The following is a 23,572-nucleotide window of genomic DNA, read 5'->3' as shown; positions in this document are numbered from 1 at the left end:
GCCCAGGATAAACTACCTTCAGTATATGCTCCTATAAAGAGACAAATAAAAAAAGGGAAGGAAGGAAGGAAGGAAGGAAGGAAGGAAGGAAGGAAGGAAGGAAGGAAGGAAGGAAGGAAGGAAGGAAGGAAGGAAGGAAGGAAGGAAGGAAGGAAGGAAGGAAGGAAGGAAGGAAAGAAGGAAAGAAGGAAAGAAGGAAAGGAAGGAAGGAAGGAAGGAAGGAAGGAAGGAAGGGAGGGAGGGAGGGAGGGAGGGAAAGGAAGGAAGGGAGGGAAAGGAAGGAAGGAAGGGGAAGGAAGGAAGAGAAAGGAAGGAAGAGAAAGGAAGGAAGGAAGAAAAAGAAAGAAAAAAACCCCCAACAAAACAACAAAACCTTGAATTTTATTTTTCCCCTGTTAAAAGAGATGATGGGCTTGGGCAGTGTATGGATGCACTTGCTGCTGTAGGTGCATTGCAGCCAGTGACCCTTGCCATTTGCCAGGCATGGCCATGGAACAGCCCAGCTGCCCTGCCCTGATCCCATGCTGGCCACCAGTACTCCTGAGCCATCCTCCTTTCCCTGCCCTTTGTTCCCAGGAGCAGATGCCTTTCCTCTGCCAGGGCCCAAGGTCAGGCAGTGCTAGAAGCAGATGAATGGAGTGCCTGCTTATCCACATCATCACCCAGAGCTGCTGTTCTGCTCCAGAGGTAACTCTTTCACTGCCTCCAGACAGCCTCTGGAGCATGCCACGGGCTTTGTGCACTAAGTGTGGGGTTCAAATTCTAATCATGGAACACCCTGAGAAGCTGAACTCTCCCTGCTGGGAAAGAAGGCACACTGACATCTCCCATAGGAAGCTCCCAAGTGCATGTTAGTGTCCATATGGCTGTCTTGCTGGCCGGCATAGGTACAATGAAGATGGGGTGACAGCTCTGCAGGTATTTTTAGACATCACCTAACTTTGCTTTTCTTTCTGCCCCTCCAGAGCCGGTTTTGTAGAGACTGGAATAGAAGAGTACATGCTAAACCCCAAAACGTTGCATCAAGTTGAAACCCCTTACAAAACAAACTTACAGAGAAACCAGAAGTGCTCATAGAAGCTTCTTTAGGTGTCTCTTCATCTCATCACCCCTGACTCAGCAAACACCACAAGAAACATCCCTGCCCATTAGGTTTCGTCTCCAACAGCACTGGGCCAGGTGTGAGAACCTGCCCTGCCTGGCACAGCACCAGGCCATAGCCCCATCTCAGGGTCCCTTTGTCTACCCTCCAACGTGCTGCCTCCTGCCCTGGTGGTCCCCGGCTGTGAGGTGCCCCCATCCCATCCCGGGGTGCCCTGTCCGGGGCTGGGCGTGTCCTTCTGGGTGGGGGGCTGTGGCTTCCCTGAGAAATAAATCCTGGGGAGCCTCCAATCTGGAGACACCTTGGAGGTGTTCAAGGCCAGGTTAGATGGGGTTCTGAGCAACCTCATCTAGTGGAAAGTGTTCCTGCCCATGGCACGGGGCGGTAAAACTGGATGGTCTTCAAGGTCTGCTTTCAACCCAAACCATTCTCTGAGTCTATGATTTTCAGTTGCTGCCTCTGGGAAGGAGGGCATTCACTCTTCACTGCAAAAACGCCAAGTCTGCATTGTCTTTTACCCTCTTTCACTACAAAGCACTTATTTCCCCCACCCACTGCCAGCCCAGAGAAGCCTCATGCTGTTTCGTGCTTTTCTTTATAGCAACCCTTTTAAAACAACCAGGAGATAAGTACCCAGTGATGGACTGGGTTGTTGGTTCACCAGGTTCCTTCCTTGCTGTGGCAGCAAGTCCACCCATTCCCACATTGCTGGGGGGAAGGGTGGAGGTGGGGGGCTTTGGGGGACCCCCACTTGCAATGGAGGCTTTGTCCTGCCACCCACTTAGCCAGGGGCATGAGAAAACAACTGGACCTTCCCCTTCTTCCTCATGTAGTTTTGGGGGTTTTTTTAACTTCTTTTTGCATTTTGGTGAGCTGAAGGAGGTCTGATTTTTTTTTTTTTTTTTGAGGAGAGGGGGCATGGATTGAGTAGACAGCCTTAATTTTTTTTTTTTCAACCAAAAATCCATGTTTTCTGCAATCATTTTCTAACCGTTTTTTATAGGTGTGTCATAGTCTCCAACTGTATGTAGAAAGGGACTTACAGATACTAGATAAAAACTGCATAACAGAACAAGGCATTTAATTTTGTCCAGACTACTTACAAGTTTTGCTTTTTTTTCCATCTACCTTATTCAGGTGTTGTTAGATGCTAAGAACAAATAATTTTCTCTTTTTAAATATATCACCCCTCAGCTGATAGAAAACTCTAAAATCGGGGTACTGATGAAAGACTTCAATGCAAGCACACGAGGGTGATGCTGAACATCACGTTTCTTTCACTTCACAAAAAGCAGGAAATAAATCAGCTTCTGCACACTGATTCATGCCTTTGCAGATCCTACTTCAGGCATTGCAGTGAAGTCAAACCAGCATAAGGATCGCTTTTTCCATCACACTTTCATAACTATTCATGCTGTAATAACGTAAAAACTCCAAACACTAAGTTCCCAGTGATTTTGTGGTGGTAATTAAATAGGATTCTATCCATCTTCCCCATGAGAATACAATTAGGGCAATCTATCTTACAGAAATTACAGAGGGAAGGTGTTATTTTTGTTGCAGAAAGTACTGTGCTGTCGTTACTAACTCTGGGCAGCACGACACGTCATGCAGTGATGGCACTGGGTATGGGCTTCCCTGCACCTGGAAAGAAGGGGGATGCATGGGCCCAGCTGGGGCTTTAACTTGCTCTAATTAGTTCAGAAATGCTGCTTTGACATCCATTCTGCTTTTCTTGGAGGATACAAACCATGATAAACATTTTCAGATGTGCTTTTTAATTACTATTTTGATGTTTACTTTCATCCTGTGAGCTCTTCCATTCGTGTAAGCCCTCTGCTTTGCTTTGGAGAGACAAATAACCTGTGCCCTTAACTGAACCAGCTCCTTTATGCTCCAAATTAATATTTTGATAATCCAAACGGTTATTTTATCTTACCAGCTCTGCTTCCTTGGGTTACTGTGGCTCTTTGTCTAGACCTCTTTGTCGGACTGTGTTAAAATTTACTTGTGAAGGTGGATGACTGATTTCAGCTCCTTTCCTGCACAATTTGGGTATTTCCTGAAATCTGCTTGTTAATGGGAAGGCTCTCCAGCTAGTAAGACTTTCTGGGAATGGTGGTGCACTCTGGTTAGTCATTCGGCCTCTGGCCACCCCTCTGGGAGGGCTCGCAGCAAGGGCTCTGGGGGTTTTCTGTGGCCCTGGCTCTGGTGGAAGGTGTGAACAAGCCATGCTGCTTCCCGGTTATCTTCTGAGCAGGAACATTTTGAACTGCAGTGCCAGCGTGTGTTCCTTCATTCTGTGTCACAAAAGTTTCCTGACATTTAGTGTTTTGAGGTGGATCCCTTCCTTTTCTGTGAAGAGTGCCAATTTCAGTGCTGCTTTTGATGGATAACAATCCAAGAAGCACTGGAGCAATGCCAACAAATGTGGCTTGTGTAAGAAAGCTTCCGGTTTCCCTTTTTAGCTGCTCCCTGGCTGCAGAGGGACAGGAGTACCAGCCCTGCCAGCCTGCTCTTTTCCCTTCTCCTACTGCCAAGGGCACCCTCCTGGTGGGAGAGCCTTGAGAGGTGCCTGGAGGGGAAGGGCTGTCTGAGAGGGCTGGGTCTCAGCTGTATTGACCCTTCTCACTGCGTGCACCCTCAGAGATTGTTTAAGCTCTCTCCAATCAGCTCCAAAGAGGTGCTGTGGCATGGCCCATTTCATCCTGACTGTCACGGTGCATTTACCCCCACTCCTCTGGACCACTTGGTGATCTAAAGGATTCCTATCAGGCCTTGGGCTCTGTATAAAGAGTTGGCCAATGAAGCATCCCTTGATTGTACCAGGAACTCTTGCGTGGCCGAGCTGGTGAAGAGAGCAGGAATAATCAGTCATTCCCTGACAGCCTTGGAACTTTCCTTACCTGAATTGTAGCCAGTGTGGAACACTATCGTTATTACTGGACTTTGGAAAATTCCAGTAATTACTGACCCAGATTGTGTCCAGGATGGAAATTTGTTGATTACTAAAGCCAGTCATCTCACAACCCTATGAACAGTGGTCCAATGTAAGGTCCTTTGAGCTCTTCTGGACTCCAGCGGGCTGCCACCAGTATCTCCCTGAGTGGGACACCTTTTGGAGCTCACAAATTCTCAAGTGTGCAAAGTTCTGAGGTCCATGAAAGAAAACTGACAACAGGGCCTGGACTGAAACCCTTCACTCCTTGAGGCTCAACCTTTGCCTGTTGAGAGATGCCAAGATACTTAAAGTGAATGCTTCACTGAACTCACAGTAGATAGAAAAGATTGTTCTTTACTATCACCTTCTTGAAAAGGGACAAAATGAAAGGGGAACATCTTGCAATCCCCAAGTTCACTGAAATACTCACCAGGGAGAGCCTGGCAAAGGCAGTCTGAATTTGATTCCTCTTGCTTAGCTGATACATGGCATACTCCTTCAGGTGCTCTTTCTCCCATCACTGCTCAGTAACCAAATTTTGGGCTTTGCCATGGTACCCACAAGTGTATCAGTGAGGGTCCAAATTGCCAGGAGCTGTCGGGCAAGAGCGGTTTAAGGAAATGGCACGCAATACTTGTGAAATTTGGTGTCATCTGGGCTTCATTTGCTTTTAAAATGGGATTAAGAAAGGCAAATAAGGATGAATTTCCTCACCAAGGAAAAAAGCAAAGCTCCTCTCTTAGGGACTGAATTACTGACCCTTAGTTTAAGCAACAGAATAGAAAAAGCAACATTTTTCTTTTGGAATCTGTTCTTCTAATTCTAAACTGGATTCCATCCTACCAACAGCTCTGTCATTGACTTCATCAGCTCCATGGGAGCATTCCTATGAGTAAAGTTTCACCAGAAATGTGAGAAGAATCAGGACTTAAATGTAAATTACGAGTTACGACACAGACAGTTTTGCTTCAATTATTTATAAGAAATCATTTTATTATAAATAGGTTTTTCAGTTAAATATATTGCTAGCATTACCTTGTTACTTATCCATAATTAATTAAATCATTGCAGATTTCTATGTTATTATAATTTCCATAAACTATAAATAATTCAGAAGAAATGTTGGTTCTTTCAGGGTACTTTCTATGTTCAGATAAAGCAGAAGAGCAATCTGGATCTGAGCAGAGCAAAGTTGCTCCATCCTCAAGTTTTTCACAACCACGTCTTGAGAAAAACTGGGGAGTAAAGGGGCAGGGGGTGGCCAAATAAAATGCTGGGTCCAGCGTAGGAGGACTTTTGTCTCCACGCTAGGTATGTCCTGTCTACTTTTCAGAATAATCAGAAGGAAGTGCAGAATTGAAGGAGTGAAGGCCTTGACCCATAGGTCTGCCTTTGCATTTCATAGCATTTCTTTCCCTTCAAATAAAGGCAAAAGCGTTTTTGCTGTCACTGCAAGTTTAATTTGCCTTTTGAAAAACAAGCAAGAAATGTTATTGAAACATTCACACTTAAACTAACTTTAGAAATGTTTTTCAAGTTAATTTACCTGGGAAATACAATCCTTTTTCATGAATAACAAGAGAAAACCATCATGTTTCCAAGCAGAATCTCACACTTTGCTCATTGGTACTGGCATCTCACTGTTCTGCAATAAATAGGAAAGGCTGAGAGAATTTCTTGAAGCCATTTCTTACTGTTGCTGTCTCCTTAGCAGTGTCCTAATGGGAAAGAGTTTTGTGAGTTCTGGGATGCAAACAATGTCAGGATCAGGGGTGGGGGTGGCTGGACTCCAGTACCGGGGTGTGCTCTGTTATCCTCAAGCCCACTGGAGAGCTGAAGGCAGGAACTGGGGCAAGCATAACTGGGTCCGGCACATGGAAGTTACGACAGAGTCAGGAATTGCCTCGAAGTTAAGGAAAAGGATAAACCAGAGAACTGAGCTGGAGTAGTGAGCTTCATTTGAATCATTGGACATGCTCTCCAAGAGGTTTTCTGTCTGCTGGCATGTCTGTGCCGCGTGTGTGCACCGGCATCTCAGGAAACCCTGGGGAAATCACCTCGGAGTAATGCTGACCATCGTGTCATAGCTGGCTGGAGTGGAGCTGTGCCGGATCAGGGAGCCCTGTGGCTGATCCTAATATCATTTTCCTACTGAGGGGAGCTGGGGAAGCACCGAAGGGCTGCGCAGAGCAAAGGCAGCACATTTTGGCACGCACTGGGAGGGGGAGAATTGCAAGGGGGTAGCTCCACCTCCATCAGGAGGCACCACGAGGTGCCTGGAGAAGGCCTTTTCAGAGAAAGGAGGGCTGAGAAGTGTCCTGCATGCAGAGAGGTGAGCGGCATCCCTGCATTTGACCTGCTGCATTTGAGAGGTTAAATGCAGCCACCCATGGGACAGCTGGTCCCTCTCAACACCTGTGGGATAAGCAGCAGCTCACCAGGCCCCACAATGGCCTCCTTTCCCCCAAGATGAAGCTGCTGTACGTGTACAGCAGCACAGCAGAGACGGGGACCTGGGCTCGGTGAGATAGGAGGAGCTCTGTTCAGTAGTGCAGAAGGAAGCAGGGGGGGCTCCCGATGAAAGAGCGCGGTTCGGTTTCTCCGTCTGGCAGACAGCAACAAAACGATGTTGTTCTTGTCCTGGAGAGCTCCCCAACCACGTAGAGAGTGGCACAGGGGAAGGAGCTGCAATATGATGCCTCTCCATCTGAGTGCAGCCCGGAGAGTAAAGCTTATAGTAGCAGCTGGGGCCATTAACTCTCTAATCTCCCCCTTTTCATTACAGCGGAGTCTCTGAGCTTTGTGCTACACCACTTGCCTGTGGCAGTATCCTGAAGAGATGAGACTCCACTGAGATTAATAAAAAGGAAATGATTTGTTTGAAAATTAGTGGCTCAGACATATGGATTTTTGTACAGAGGCACATCACTGCCCACTGAAATGGACACAGGAGACCTCCTGCGAAACCCAGCGCTCCTGTGGGCACAGCATGCTGGGGCTGCCTGCCTTCTCCCTGCTCCAGCTTCCCCAGGGAAGGCAATCTCTACCTGACTTTCTGGTATAGCCTGGATCAGGGTTTTTTGGCTGCTGGGTGCTATCAAGTTGTCCAGATAGCTGCTTGTTGTGAGGGGCCTGCCCTGTAGTGGGGCAGGGACTGCAGACCCAGGGGCAGGGGGTTCCCCCTGCTGCAGCACCCCAGTTTACGGGGCAGCTGGTGGGTGGCCAGAGCTGCTGTCAGCTCTGAGCCTTCATTCTTGTCTTTGCTACAAAAAAGGACGCTTGCAGGCAAGGTGCCTGCTAGTGTGCAGGGCCCCATTTCCCACACATCCCCTTTTCAGCTCAAAGGGGTTTAGTTACTGCCTTGGGATGTGCCAGCCTTGCCAGCACCCCATGCATGGCCCATGAGCCAGGCACAATTGTCCCAGGCTGAGCAAACCCCCAAAGGTGGGACTTGCCCTCATTGTGCTTGTGCTACTGCTTGTGCAGTTGGCAGGTCAGAGGCAGCTTGGCCCGGTGGAGGACTGTGTGTGTGTTCATGGGCAGTGGCATGACAGAAGTGGTGCCAAAGCAAGGCTGGGCAGGGAGAGACTGCTGTCTAAGCAGCAGTGTGAAGTAGGGCTGGTTTCAGACCCTGGAAAATCTCCTTGCGTTTCTTCTTCCATCACCGCCCCATCATCACAGAGAATCTGTTGCAGAGGGGTGGACTCAGCATGTCCCTTGCCTGCTGGAGTTCAGAGGGGGTCCCCAGCAGAGCCAGCTTGCTTTCCCTTCACCCTCCTTTTGTGTGATCTTCCTTTTTTCTTTTTTTTTTCCCCCTCTTAAAGCAGATGGGGAAAACCGGGTTTAGAGGTCAATGACCCAGCGATGTCCATACCGAGGCTGGTCAGTGAGACGAGGTGGAACCAGTCTCCCCCCACCCCTAGGGAGCCCCAGTTCCCCTCCAGGAATGGCATCGCAGGCAGGAATAAGCGAACGAAAAGAAATTGCCCTGACTTAGCAGGAGGTCATGCAGAAAGATCCATGCTGGCAGACGAGACAGTGTGCTAAAGATAACTGTTTGACAAACTATATTTACTCTCCCTTTCTGGGAGGACTTACAGGGGATTTGGAGCATTGTGCTAATATAAGCCATCCAGTGCCTGCGGTGGAGGAAGCGCCTACTCCGGGCTTCTTTGCGCTCGTGTCTTTACAAGCCTTGCGAGGGGACACCGCTGAAAATAGCCCTGTTTCCTAATTGTATTCTTGGGAATGCTAATCAGCAGGCTTGTTCTTCCCACCAGCAGCAACTGGGCTGCGATACTGTGTGATCAAATGCAGCTGCTTCCCTCCCCACCACCACCATTTCTCCTGCCAGCAGCACTAGTCCCTGCCCATGTTCCTTGCTAACCGGCACGGAAGGTGACCCATCCTGGAGGCTCTCAGAGCCAGGGAAAAGCCCATTGTCCATGTTTTCTGGATGTTCTGGGAAACCTCCGGACTGTAGCTGGCCCTCCGCCTCCCAGAACTCCCCCCCTAAACAAAGGCAGTGGGGGGTACTGCCGGACAAAGGGACAAAAGAGAGAATCCTTCTGAGCAGTCGTGACTTTTCAGCCGATACTCGGTAAGCTTTCCATCACACAGGAAAAGAGGCACTTGAGATTTTGAGTATGCAGTAACCATGACAAATACAGAAGTACAAAAACAGCTTTAGGCAGCTAGGAAGAACAATACCGAACAAACAAATTAGCCATCTGTACCATCTCTAGCTCCTGAAAGTAAACATAAACACAGACCCAGACCGAGAAGGACTGTACTAATAATGAATCAATTAGCTCCACCAGCCCTTGGAGGCAGCAGGGGGTGAGGGGCAGGGACCGGAGGAGCAGATTTCTCCCTGCCTGCATTCAGGTTGGGTCTCTAGGCACAAGAAAAACTCTCCTGAGGGTTTTGGGGTGAGTATCAGATCGCCAGGGTGCTCCCACTGTGAGTGACAGCAGGAGTGACACTGTGGAAAATCTTCACCCTGGGGGGAGGGGAAGAGAATGTCCAGCATTCGTATTTCAGAGACTTCCTTTCCCAAGCCCCAGCCACTGAGGGTCTTGTGATCCTTCCTCTCTCCTCTTCTTCAGGCACAGCAGGGTGTTGTGAAGTTTATAAATACAACCAACTGTTTGCTCTAATCCAGCTCTGACCACAGGGACAAGTAGTGCACCAGGCTCCTCTTTCTTTACTCCAAATTTATCCCTGATTGACTTGCCCATCCTGTGGCCACCATTCATAATACTCAGCTTTCTTCATTTCTTACTGATGTCTCCTTACATGCCAAATGCCTACAGAGAGCTGCCTTAAAAAAATCATCTTCTTGAGATGCAGAGGCACCAGAGTCGTGTGGGCTGGGTGGGGGCAACAGTGCAGCCCTGTGCAAGCTTGGTGCCTCTCTGTTCTGCATGATGGGTGAGTTATTCCAGAGAAGAGTGAGGAGGAATGGGATTTGGTTATAAGCTACCTCTCTATTGTGGGCGCCTGGACTCCTCCGCAGTGTGAAGAACAATCCTTGCCCCGTGAAGGATATTTGTCATGTTCTCAAGAAAGGGAGCCAGACTCTTAGCGCTGCGAACCAGAGCTGTGCTCCTCACAGCCACCCCAGAGGTCAGTGTGCCGTGCTGCATCCCGCCAGCTGGGAAAGGACAGCGATAGGACATGTCTCCATGGTCACTTCTCATGGGTCTGCTGACTGGCTTCCACTTCTGAGTCCCCTAGGCTGTCCCCAGCTCCTGTGACAGGTGCAAGGGCTGTGTCTGAACTGCATTGCTCACCTCGGGGGATATGAAGACGAGAAGCTATGCAAGGCATGCTTGCAAAGTCACATTGCCATCTCATTGCTGGTGAACTCTGCAGGCACGAAGGAATTTGCTGTTACTGTAAAGTTCTGCACTAGCTGTGCTTAATCACATCCCTTTGGGGAGGGCACAAGCGAGTGAAACTTGAGTTGGGGGCACAGATTAGGAGAGCAGTGCAGACTGGAGGAGAAAACAAACACACCCATGAAAGGGTGGCCTAAAATCTGTCACTGTCAGAGAAAGAGCAACAGCCGCATCTGTCTAATAGCACATACCGTTGGGGTAGGAACTCTTTACTGGTGCATGACCTTCAAGTCATTGCCGGGAATAGATTTTGGCTCAAATTTCAACCCTAAGTAAAGCATCATCTCCTGTCATGATTTGGAAGCTGAGGCATTTCAGTTTCCAGAAACAAACAAAGCTCACAGGAGGCAGCCCAATGGCCCTGGCTGCTGCAGAGCCCAGCATGGCAGCACCTCCGGAAACAGCTGGGCTCTGCACTTTGGGAATGATATAGGGCAAAGGGACTCAATGGGCTTCACTCCCTCTGTCCTTGTCTTTGTTCCTGTGGGGCAAAGTCTAGCCCTCACTGAAACTGATAATGCAGCTGCATCTTTTCTCCTAGTATGTAAGAAAAAATCTTTTCAGTTTGTTCAAAGGACTGAGTATTTTTAACAGTGTAATTAGGTTGTTGTCCCAGGCTCTTGCTGATGGTTTCCATACTGGAACTGTGTTTCTTTCCAAAGATTCTGAAACACAACAGCTGAAGGGAAGCACAGTTTTTGAAGGGAGGAAGGCTTCCCTTCAATTTAGCAGAGATGCACAATGGGACCAGGGGCCAAACAGCCTTCTATTTTCCACGGCAGCTGTTACCTACAAACCAAATTAATCAAGTCTCCCACTTTGACACCCTCTAACCTGTTTTATGATGGTAGCTGAGAAACATGGACTGCTTTGCCCTAAATGGAAACAGTAGCCCAGTGAGTGGAAAGCAGTGTCAGGGGTGAAAGGACACAAACCTCCTTCCAGGTGCCCTGCCAGCCAGCTTGCAGCCACCAGCCCCTGGCCACTGCTGGGCACCGCTTCCCTCCTGCTTTCTGAGATGGCAGCTTTGGAAGAAAACAAAGCACATCTTGTTCTGGCAGTGAGAGAAGGTCCCTGCTCCCAGCAGGGCTTTCAACGGCACTTAGAAATGGGGTCCTGGCTCCCCTACCTAGGCAAACTAAGGTCTGGATTCACTTTCTCAGATCTAGCAACCCACAGTGGGCTGCAATGACAGGGTCATGGCCACACACAGCTTGTGTTTCCTCCAGTGATCTTCTCATGTGGAGGCAGACAGCATGGGCATGTGGCTGAGAGTGGGAAGGGGTGGAAACAACACATGAAAGCCTGTGCATAGGCTGTCTCTTACAGCCCAAAAGTTCCCAAACCAGACTCAGGAAGAAAATGTTTTGCTAAACATCACCAGAGATGAGAGGTTTCAGTTCAGTGAAAAGCCACGCCTGATACACACCCAGGAACTGGAGAACAAAAATGAGAATCAGGATGAGCTCTGCAGAGCGTGTGCTGGTGGTACAGGGAGAGACTACTGCTTTTACTTCTGGTACCTAAACCACTGTACCTTCAGGAGCATTTTCTGTGCTTATTTGAACTGTCCCTTCAGCAGCCTCTGAGGAGAATCCACTTCTTTTGTTGGTAGCTGTGTCTGCTCACTCTGCCTAGCAAAATCCAAATCTCAGGGGGCACTACCCACCACAGAGGCAGGATGGCTGGCTGGCAGCCTTTCAGAAACAGAGGAGTGGAGAATATTTAGAAGGACTGTTTAACTTTCTAAAGCCTGGCACCATTTGTTGGCTTCATCCAGGTGAGGCACATACTGCTTCTGTATAGACCCACCATTGCAGCTACTTCACAGAACCACAGAATTGTTTGGGTTGGAAGGGACCTCTGGTCCATCATCTAGTCTAACCCTCCTGCCACGGCAGGGTCATCTTGTGCAAGTGACACAGGAATGCATCCAGGTGGGTTTTGAAGGTGTCCAGACAAGGAGACTCCATGAGCTCCCTGGGCAGCCTCTTCCAGTGCTCTGCCACCCTCTACGTAAAGAAGTTCTCCCGCATGTTGAGGCAGAACTTACGTTTCAGTTTATGGCCATTGCTCCCAGCCCTGCCGCTGGGCATCACTGAAAAGAGTTTGACACCTTCCTTTTGATACCCACCTGTGAAATATTTATATGCATTAATGAGGTCCCCTCTCAGCCTTCTCTTCTCCAGATTAAACAGGTCCCACAGTCTTACATCAAAAGAGAGATGTCCCACCCAGACCCTTTCTCTTTGGGCCTCTGCTGGACCTTCTCCAGGTCCTCCTTGTCTTTCTTGTACTTGCCTCAGGTAGTCAGGTGTAGCAAGAAAATGCATTTAGGAAGCCATCAGGACAGACAAGAGAGGTTTTGCTTTCACTGTGCACCACTATAAATGAGCACAAGGTGAGTGGCAGGAGTCCACCACGCCTCATAAAAGCCCAAGGCAGCTGGATATAAGCATGTGACTTCCAGGTTGCTAAGAGAAAGCTGGGCTAGGAAAGCCTATCTGCCTGGTCATCCTGTCATTTTCCAGTGGAAGTGGTGGTGGGCATGGATGCTGTTAGCTGCAGCTCCATGTTTCCTGCTGACATTAGGATGCTTAGCAAATCCTGGGATTTAATTTTCTTCCAGCAGGTAACAGGTGACCATGTAGGTGAAATCCAGCATAAACGCAGCTGGGAAGAAGGAAGTTCTGTAGGAGGAGCCTGTGGGGCAGGAGATATAGTGACACTTTAAGTCTCCAAAGATGTTGTCAAAGCTGACAGAGCACCAACCTGGTGCAGCTAAAGGAAGGTAAGGCCTTCAGAGGTTTAGGTCCAACATCCTACACAGACACACTAATGACTGCACTGCTTTTTATCCTTCTGAGAATATGCACTTGAAAGTGCCTGAGCTGCTGGAGTAGAAAACCTAATGCTGCTCCTGGATGCTGCAGGGGAGCCTGCTCCTGGGCATTTTTGGAGACTGAAACCCACAGCAGCCGCCTGCTGTAAAGTGGCCAGAAGGAGCTTTTTTGTGTGCGTGGTAACTGTCAGACAGACTGGGTTCAGTTTATTACCACATCCAAACCCAGGAGATAACTCCTGATGGTTAACGCTCTCCCCCAATTCCTGCCCAGTCATAGTCCATATCTGTACATTTGGATGAAGAGGAGCTGTGTATTTGAGGATTTTCTAACCTTATACCACCTGCATTCATGCCTTTTAAGAGATCCTTTCTTAAGCCATACATATAAATAGGGTAGATTTCTACCTTCCTTGGGTCTGCCTTCTTCAGGATAAAAGAGGTGCAATCAGGAGTACTGAAAGGGTTTCTGTGGCATGGCAAGGAAAATTCTTCAGTTTACGGATCATTACAAAGCTCCTGAAAATTAAACTATTTTTCATATGTAATGAACTGTGCAAGTCCTGTATAGCAATAAAAATATCAAAAGTAGTACTAAGAGTTAATGCAGGCCATAAATACCAACTTGTATTTGTAATATTTTCATAGGGCCATTATAACTGAAATATAAATGGAGTTTTTATTTTAAACATTTAATATTAATCAAATGGTTATGAAAGTACATAACAAACATCTGTGACATACTCATGGCCTAAATAATAAAAATTAAATGGGTGATGAATTCTTGTGAAAATTTAATTTGCAAAAGAAAGAACATTGCATTAATAAGACATAATTATATCATCAAATATTTACCATTATTTGCTGGAATCCATTTTATTTTTATTTTACACAATAAAACAGTGGCTATGTAAAACAATAGGCTGGGGCCCAGCCGAACACTTTTTGTCCCCCCAGGCTGAGCAGAATATATGCTTTTAACTCAGGTTTTTCTGCTTTGTTTCGCTGCTTTCCTCTAACATCTCCAAATGCTGCACTTAGAATCCTGACATCTCTTTTTTCTCATTCAGTCCACAGCAGTAAATTATTTCAACCCGCATCTCTATAGAGAATAAATACAGTAGTTCCAAATTCCTTTGCAGACCTGGGTCAGTGGGTGAACAACATTGGCTGTCTGCTGGGTGCTGTCAGTTCTTCAAGGAACACTGGTGTTTCCCACCACAGAAGCAATGAGGAGACAAAATCAAGCTGAGACTGCCAAGCTGGTGTCCCCTTCCGACCAACAGCCAGACTTTGGCTGCTGTCAGGGGTGCATTCAGCAGAGGGTGACACCAACTGATGGCCATACCCCTGCACTCTGTATTTTATTCCTAGTCATGTGCTATAGTGTATTTCCTGTCTACAGGTCTGCTGGCTGAAAGGATTAGGACCTTTCCTAAGATGCTTCTGTAGAGATGTAGGATCCTGATGGGATTTCCATGCGAACAAGGCATGCCCCGAGCCTCTGGGCAGGATCAGTGAGGAAAGGACAGCCTGGGCTGGAGCATCATCCTTTTGAACCAAAGCTCTAGGTTCCAGGATGGTTGTTTTTCTACCAGGTTTTGCAAGGCAGAGTTGCTGCCACCCAGTTTTGTGTTGCACTTGTTTTAGGCAGCCTTTGCTCAGCGCAGCCAATGCTGAGAGACTCAGGCGGTTCTTTGGGTTTTTTTAGGTTAATTTGGAAACTTCACTGATTATACACCTGCCAGCATAATTTACACCTCTGAGGATTGGGTTGATTAGAGAATCAGTGTGAATGATTTATTTTATTCAATGAAGGCAGGGCCGTGAGTGTGCTGCAACCTGCGACTGAACTGATCTTTCCTTTAATTGTTCAGCTGGGGCCCTGGCAAGCGTGAGCTGAAGCTGCACAAACTGGCTCAGTAAACATTTCTAGTAGTCTGACCTTCAGCAGTCCTGCCGAGCCAAACCAATCCCCTCTTGTCTTCTAGCAGCGAGCTTGTGGTTCAACACCCCCATGCATGCACGCTGCACAAGCGAGCAGGTTTTTGACTGTGGATGGAGGCAAGAGGTCCTAATGCCTGATCCTGCTAGCAACAAGAGGCTGAGCATGGGACAGTGTGCATTAGCCCCTGTTTTCAGGGCACTGCTGTTACCCAGGTGGTAAGCCCATGTCTTTTCTGTCTCTTGGGCAAGAGTGCTCACTGCCCTGGTACCTAGAGAGGTGGAAGGGAAGGGAGAGCAGCAAGCAAGCAGACAGTGCTGGATAGTGCTGCCATTGTTTATATTGTTAATGAGGAGCATAATGGAATAGAAAGTACACCTTCCTCCAGGTGGGGAAGCGCACTCTGCAAGCACTTTGTAGGGCTGGAAGTCAAAGTGGTCTTGGCAAATGGGAGAAACGGTCTGAGATCAATAAACTGAAATTCAATACAGGGGAGTGCTCAGCACTCACTTAGAAGGTGGACTCAAACATGGAATGATGCTGTGGAGAAGCGCCAGGCTGGCAGCTGCAGAGCAGGGTGGGTATGGGTGAGTGGCAAGGCAGAAGGCAGAGGTCTGGAATGGGGAAGGGCCCAGAGGTCATGCCAGATGTGGGTTTGGGGAAATCATCAGTTGTCCCTCATCAAGACTGAGCTGGGCAGAGAATAGCATCCTGCTGGTTCAGGGATGATGCAGGTGAGCATGGAACAGAGAGGGGCATGGTGGTAGCCTCGAAGACCCGGCTTACAGGGAGAGATTGAAACAACTGGTTTGTTCAGGGTGGATGACTGGAGGACGAGGGCAGACGTGGTAGCATGTCAAACATCTAAGGATTGCCATTAGACCAACTAGTCTTCAGGTAGGCAGAGAAGCTGAGCTCTTTCTCAGTCAGAATGAGCTGGGTTACAGCTAGAGAAAAACATGCTGTAACTAGCAAGTGAGGTGAGCCCTGGCTGAGGGCTGTTCCTGTCACCAAAAATATTTTCAAAAGGTTAAACACATATCAGTCGGGCTATCAGCTAGAAAGAGAGGGAAGGGGAGGGGAAGAGGAGCTGGATGGTCTCTTGAGCCATACATGTCCACGACTGCAGTGATTCAGATTGGGGCAGTGCCCAAAATGTGTCTAGTGAATTCCACACGTGCCCAGAGTGACTCCTAATGTTGTCCTAAAATGGTACTTGATTTTAGCAGAGAGGTCATACCTCCTAGAAAATGTGACATTTAGGGTATCATTTGTATCCCCAAAAGCACAGGCTAGATTTTTCATATTTGAAATTATTTTCTGCAACCCTACATCAAGCCCGGCTGAGTTTTACACTCAGATCAAAGTTTCTCTACTGGCATAACTACAATGCTGGCAGTGCCAAAGCTAACATATAAGACAAATTATATGATAAGTCACATGAAATATTGTTTCATCTATATCCAGCGCTAATACTGTAAGATGTAGAACAGTAACCTCCTTCCTCAAAAATAAAATGAGACGTGCCAAAAAAAGAGGTGCCAGGAAGAAAGCAGAAGCAATTCAGCATTATGCTGGGCATTAGCTTAACTAGGAAATGGGGGCAAGGTTAAGATGAGTGAAGCTGATGTGCAGAATAGTTCAAGTTAGCCGGTGATATAATTTTAAAAAAGCTGCTGTTTCAGGCATGGTCTGGTTAATCATCATGAGGATTAGGTACAATAGGCTCAGGGACGTTGGAGAAAGAGGGTTGCGTTTAGACTAGGAAATAAAATGTTTTCAGGTGTTGTAATTTCAGGTTCAGCTAAATTCACTCACCTTTTCTACCCTTCTTTGTAGATGTGCCCTATGGGACCCTCTGCGGCCTGAGCTGTGCAGTGTCAGTAAAGAGTCAGATCTTCTGGTAAGAAAGATAGCTCAAACAGAGAAAAGAGCGCACATCGTAATCGCACGGTGGAAAAAAACCAAACCGAAAAGAAAATCAGGTTTTGCTACCAGATGTCCTTGCTCGTAAGCAAGCTTGTAAGCCCCCTCTGCCTGCCGCTAGGCGGTAACTCCCTGGCTCGCTCGCGTTTCTTGTCACCCACCACGGTGCCTGTGCTATTTCTTGCTCTGTTTCCCCAGTTGGCTGGGTTGTGCACCAGTGCCTTTTATGGCAGGGCAGGCGAGGCCAGGGCTTCAGCTGTGCCCCCGGCCTCTCGCCGCTGCCCCCGGCCCGCCCGTGCTCCCGGCACAGGCGGTGGGGCGCAGGGAGGGTATATTTAGCTCACCGAGGAGGACGGCCACAGCATGACATCAGCCCGGCCGGCTCCTTGCAGCCAGGCCGCGCTCCACCGCCTGCCCTGCGCCCTCGGCGTCGGCTCCCGGTGCCGCCCCGGTCACCCGCCCCTGCTCCGGCCCGCGGACGCAGGCTCCGGCCGGAGGGCGAAAGCGGCGCGCTGCGCGCCCTCGTGCTCCGCCGCGCACAGGGCGAAGGGCCGGGCGCGCCCCGGCGCTCACCCGCCGCTCTGTTGGCAGCGCCGGTGCCTGTCGGCGCGGGCTGGGAACTTCGGCGCCCGCCTATCTCCAGTGGCAGGCCCCGCTGCCCCCGACGCGCTCTGGCCGAGCGCGGCGTTTATCGATAGTCATTCCAGCGCTGGGAGCGGGCTCTGAGTTCTGCAGGCGCAAGGAACACACATTCCTCTGGGTTTATCCTTCCGACTTCGCTGTGAGCAGCATGAGAGGAATAGTGATTGCAGCCTCTCTGGTGCGGTGAGCTCCGGGCGCCCACCTCTTGGCGTAAGGCAGATGAACCCCAGCTTGTCTCAACTCCCCGGGGCTGGAGGTTTTCCCCTCTGTTTGGCAGCCGGGAGCGATGTCTGTCTGCCAGAATTTTTTCCCTGCCTGGAATCAGGGTTTCAGCAGATGTTATGGGTATCTACCGGTCCTTAACTGCAAAAAGGGTCTGGCCCTTCCAAAGGAGCTGAACGCAGGCAGTGAAACATGCACTTTGTATTTTTGAGATTAATGAGGCTTCATTCACATGTGACACAGATGGCTGGGTTTTTGGCAGTGCTGAGCACCTATGACTACTACCACATTCACTCAGAACATGCTGGCACGCAGAGCTCTGGAAAATTAGGCCATGTTTCTCCAGTGCAAAAGGCTTGTTGATGTGTGGGATATCAAATGTGTAAAATTATTTTCACTCTGCTTCTTAATAACAATAAAAGGATGAGTCATAATTACTTTCTGAGAATATTAAAATTCTAGACATGATGCGTCTTACACCGTACAGTGAATCTCTACAGCACAATGTATTAAAGCCTCTCCTTTATTACAGAATAGTGATGTCTAATAACTCCCAAGCTCAAGTTTCACTGCAGTATTTATAATTCACATCCATAATAACATTTTCCCATTTAGCAGTCTGGGGCAGGTGCCACAATGTGTTGTACAGCTCGGGTGCTAATAACGAGATAGGGTGATGTCATTGTATAGTGTTCCTCCTAAGGGAGCTAAAAATACTCTCTCTCTCTTTCTCACCTTTCATCATCGCCTGCTTCTTCCTGCCTGATGCGTTTGCACCTGTTTCCATGGTAACAGCTTCTATTGTAGCCCAGACCCTCATGCAGATGTTGTCATTGATCCAACACCTTGCGGCAGCTTTGATGGCGCATTGTCTTCTTGTTTCCCACTCTCCTGTTTCTGTTCTCTCCCAGAAAGGATGGGCTGGGGATGCCTCCTCCTGCTCAAGGCCTTTGATGTGAAGGAGGAAAAGGGAGCAAGTTATTGATTCAGCTTTATTACCAATAGTAATCCTTCCTGGAGGGCGTTCTGAGAGCTAAAATAATATGCCATGGAACCAGTTACAGGTTTGCTTGTGTGGTTGTTAAAATGGGTGCTTTAAAAAAAAAACCAAACCAATAGAGGAGTCGAGAATGATTAGCATTGGGAGACCATAATTACAATCTCTTTCTGACAGGGCATAAAAAACTGCTTTGCTGGGGGATGCTGCTGCTTTACTGCTTGTACAGTCTGATCTTAGCCTTTTTTTTTTTTTTTTTTCTTTTTTTTTTTTTTTTTTCCCCCAGTTTTCTTTCTTCTGTTTTTTCCCCTTGCTAAGTGCCTAGGGAAGTTTCCACATTTTGGCTGTGTTCATTGTTCAGGCTCTCCCCACCCAGGCTTGTCACTCCAGCTTGGCTCGAAGGGAAGGGGAGGGAGGCAGCAGAGCTGTGCTAGAAAAGCTGCACCATGGATTACTGCTGAAATGAAATGTAGCCATAAGGGGGAAAAAGCCGAGAACAAGGAAATTCTGCTTAATCACCTATTTTCTGCAGTTGTTTTGCATTCTTCACCTGTCAATCCTTGCTGGAGTCGGACGTTTTTCTCCTGATGATGAGGACTTGACAGATGGATGGTAATGAATGTGTAACTGAAAACCTGGGGTTTTGCATCTGCATTATTTATTCACCTAAAGCAAGAACTGCTCTATATTTAGTGTATGATGTCAGCGCCTTGTTTGCATCCTTAGAAATTGGCAGGGAGCCACATCTCACATGACATATGAAATCACTGATAAATGCTTCTTTTCACTGAAAGAAAAACAGCTTAATAAATGCAGCTCTTTTCTGCTTTCATCTCTTCCCTCCCCACCACGCTCCCTTCCCCTTCTGGGATTTGTCTCTTCGTGGCAGAGCTCAGCAGCATCTGTGAAGTGGAAATGAGCAGGCAGTACTGCAGATCAAAATGAGGCCATGGGTAAGCTTGGGAAGTTGCTGCCCTCCCAAGCCCCCCTCTGCTCCCCCCTTCCAAGTCCTGGGGCTCTGCCAAAGAACTAGCTAAGCTGGGCGGAAAGGAAAAAAGGGAGAGAAGGAGAGCCTCCTCCTCCGCCCAGCACAGGCTTTGTGGGGATGCTGGTATTCCTGGTATGTAATGAGTTTCAGTTGGGTTTTAGCAGGCAGGGAGCAGGGGACAGCCTGGGGTCCCACGTGTGTTGCTCGGTGCAGAAATGGCACTGTGACCAATGCCAACAGTTTTCTGCCTTGACCACATCTTTGGTGCAAGTGTCCACCAACAAGATCTCACATTTATGCTTTCACAGGGGAAGCACAGCTAGGGCACTTTTCTGGCATTGCCAAAGGCTGGGAAAAAATAGCAAGTTTTATGCATAAAAATATAGGTTCGAGTGGCAGAACTTCATCTGCCATTACCTGGCAGGGCTCCACTGAGCTTCCATGTTCAGGCCATTTCAGGGTCTGATTCTTAATTCAAACATGGTGCAAATCAGGAGAGTAAAGAAGATCAGTCCAGCTCCTAGCTCACAGGGTCATGCCCATCCTAACACCCTAGGGCTAGTTTTCCAAAGCTGGCAGGTGCCACGGTTCCACAGCCTATCTTGGCTTTTCCATAGCAGCAGTGATAAGACCTGTAGGGAGCTGCAAATGCAGCATCAACAGATCCCAAGGTTACCATTTGGGGCCTGTGTGGGAGGCTGCCTCAGATAAAGAGCACAGCTTGCAATGGGGCCAGTGTCCTCAGCAGTACCAAGTAATACATGAGAAATAAATTTAAAATAGGCAGCTGACCCATAGAAACAATCAGACTGTTTACTTTGGAAAGATTTCTTGCAGCGAACAAAAGCAGTTAGTGTGAAGGTAAACATCTACTCTCCCCAGCATTTCCCTACCAGGGTTTAATATCACTGCTGATGCAGACTCAGTAAGAAGCAGGAGGGAAGATAGCCTTGCTGCAGAGTTGCTATGCTGCAGATGAATGACTTTCCCTATTAAACAAGCCCATTCAGGCTTCCGCTCCACAGCCATTTACTTGATGGGTTTGAACAATAATGAACCGGGATTAAAAAAAACCTGCCCCTGAGAAATTCAGGCTGCTTCAGCAAATGGGATCAAATAAAGTTGGTAGTATCATGTGGCCTGCTAATATTCAGAAATGACATCAATGCATCCTGAGCTTATTCAAACCAGCATTTTGCTTTGGTTTGTTGAATAGGGAGACTTGCAGGTTAAGCGTCAGAGAGACATTTGGGAGGAATTTAACAGAGAAAGGTGAAAAGGAAATCCTTTCAAGAACATTAGCATAAAATGAGACAGTTGTCCTCCCAGGAAAAACATCATGAAGTTGTTACAGAGAAACCCGTTAAAAAAAAAAAAAAAAAAAAAAAAAAAAAGGCAGCCAATGCCACAAGATGATATCTCAGTAGTCCCAGATGTTCTGTGTTCTGGGAAATAGGAGGGAAGATTACTCTCAGAAATTTACCCTGTGTTGGCAGAATACTGAAGGAAACTTGGAGTGAGTTTGTAAAATATAGAAAGATGCTGCTCCTTGGAGTAATGTAGGCAGCATCTATAAATAGCAAGCTGTTATTTCAAAAGGCTGTATGAAGCCTGATGGCCCATACTGGGCAGGAACCAGTACAATGGCTGCCACGGGTCTGGGAATTAGTAAATCAGATTTTATTCCTGATCATGTAATGCATTTTTTGTGTGATATTGGGAGATCCCAATAGCCGTCTGCCTCCATTCCTCTCAGTAGCATTGAAGAATCGCTTCCTCTTTCCTCCAAGGTCATGATCGTCGCATGTTAAAGACTGAGGGCTTGGGTGGTCACTTGCTGTACCTCCACCTGCTTGCTCGGTGTCAGATACTTAGCTCCCTCTTTGGGCTTCAGCCACAGCCATGTGGCTAGCTGAGGACAGCTGCCTAAACTTGGACCAAATCTGGCAGAATTTCCACTCACCATTGATACTCTGGAAAGCTGCAAGGAGCTCATCTCAATGGTGCCTGGACAAAATTTTTTGTAGCGAGTGTTATAGCTGAGATACCGTGGCAGAAATGTGGGCAAGAGGAGCCCCACTGATGAGATGGAGTTCCTGAGCCTCCCAACAGGATGCTGAAGGGGCATGGGTAGCTGTGGACTCGTGTCTGCCGTCACCTCTGGCACTAGCAGCCATCTCCCAGGGAGTCACAGTCAGCGCAGTCCCAACCGCAGGTAAGGCAGGTGGCAAGGAGAAACCCCAGTCGAGAACGGTGAAGCAGCTTTTTTAACATATTACCCCCTAAATACTCACCGTGATCAGAGCTCGCTTCCTTTGATGGAGAGTGGCAAGCATGGCTGTGACAGAGAGCTGGGGGGACAAGAGCAATGGCTGTGGCATCTCCCTGCTTGCTCCTGGCCGTCTTGAAAGTCATTTGTGCCAGGGAAGAGACAAGAACTGCTGTGACAGAGCAGGGATGAAGAGTTTTAACCTGCACCTGGCGGTAGGGGAGGGGTCCTGGGGCTGTCTGGACCTGATCTAGTGTAGCTTGCACTGTCACGTTTCCTACCACCGGCTGCAGGCCAACAACACAATTGTGTGGCATGCAGACCCAGCACTCAAACACCTAAGCCAGTTTTACAGCACACCTGTCATTATTTTGGGAGGTGTTTTCACAGAGGTTCTCATTTCAGCGTATTAGTCCTCTGTTTCACTGCAATTCATGTTCTGAATATGACTTCAGCATCAATTAGAAGCCAAGAAAATGAAGTGAGAGAAGGCTGAATTGACAGCAGGCTGGGATAGCAGGGACACTGTCACGTGGCCCTATGCAGATGAAAGTCCACTGAGGGGGGGACTGAATCAGGAAAGCTGTGATTACTTTTTTCCCCCTCCGGTGAAAGCTGGGAGATAACTCGCAAAGCTTTGCTCATGAGCGGAGGTGACAGGGAGGGTGTCCAGCAGATACAGCCTTTGTATCTTCAGCAGTTCCCTGGAGCATGAAACTGCTCTTTTCAGGCTGAAGCCGTCAGGAAGGTCATCTTATGCTTGCCATTTTTGATGAGAGGATTTAAGGGCTATCCAGCAGAGGACCTAACTCTAAACCCACAAGCAATCAATTTGTTTTGATGTTCTGAAATTGCTGTGCTAAACCAAGAAAGATGGATAAAATGATAGGACATGAGCAACTGAGTTGGGTGGTTAAGCTAGATATACTGAGTCTCTCTCTGTGACATAACCTCTCTGGTATATACCTTTCTCTTTGGCTGACAGCATTTGCATTTCAAGGCCTGCTAATATGGATCAGTGGTAGAGCAATTCTCTTACAGAGGGTAGTAAGCACTTTTCTGTCACCGAGACACACAAAGCAATCACACGCAGACAAGAGATTTTCGCAGAGGTTCTTCTGATCCAGCTCCCAGCTGAAAGAGCGGAGAGAAGAGAGCCCTTTGTTTATTTTTTTACTTTTTATACGTTTGTGGGTCTAGCAGAAGATTGGCTTTTTGGGGTTTCCACCCCTCAGCCTCAGTGGCCAGACGAATTGTCAGTTACAATTGTTTTCAGGTTAGAAATATGCAAACAAAGGACAGAGAATGAAAAACAAAGGATTTTATATTACTTCTGTGAGAAAGGTAGAAAACTGCTCTAATATTCTACAGTAACTAAAAGATCTGACTCCCTCTATGAAAATCAAAAGGCTAATAAAGAAACTCAGAAAAACCAGGGTAACACTTTTCAAATATTTTCACACATTTTTTTAATGTAGCAATAACCCGTGTCTTTACTTCTCAAGCAAAAGGCAAGTTGCTTTGGTTATTTATCTTCATCTAGTATTTTGCTTCAAGTGCATCTGTAAATGAGAAAAGTATCTGCATATCCTTTAAGTTCTTAAAGCTAAAGCATCTAATAAGAAATTAGCCATTAGTAACTTGCCATTCCTTTGCATCCAGAACAATTTCCAGCTGAAACCCTGACAACAATGGAATGATTCAAAGCTCACAGATGTTTAATGAAGATTTTCTCAGAATATCTGGTCAGATGATTTCACAAGTGCACTCTTAAGCAAGTTTGCCATCAGACAAA

The sequence above is a fragment of the Hirundo rustica genome, chromosome 3, assembly GCF_015227805.2.
Source record: "Hirundo rustica isolate bHirRus1 chromosome 3, bHirRus1.pri.v3, whole genome shotgun sequence".
Classification (NCBI taxonomy): domain Eukaryota; kingdom Metazoa; phylum Chordata; class Aves; order Passeriformes; family Hirundinidae; genus Hirundo; species Hirundo rustica.
Note: the sequence above shows the minus strand (reverse complement) of the source record.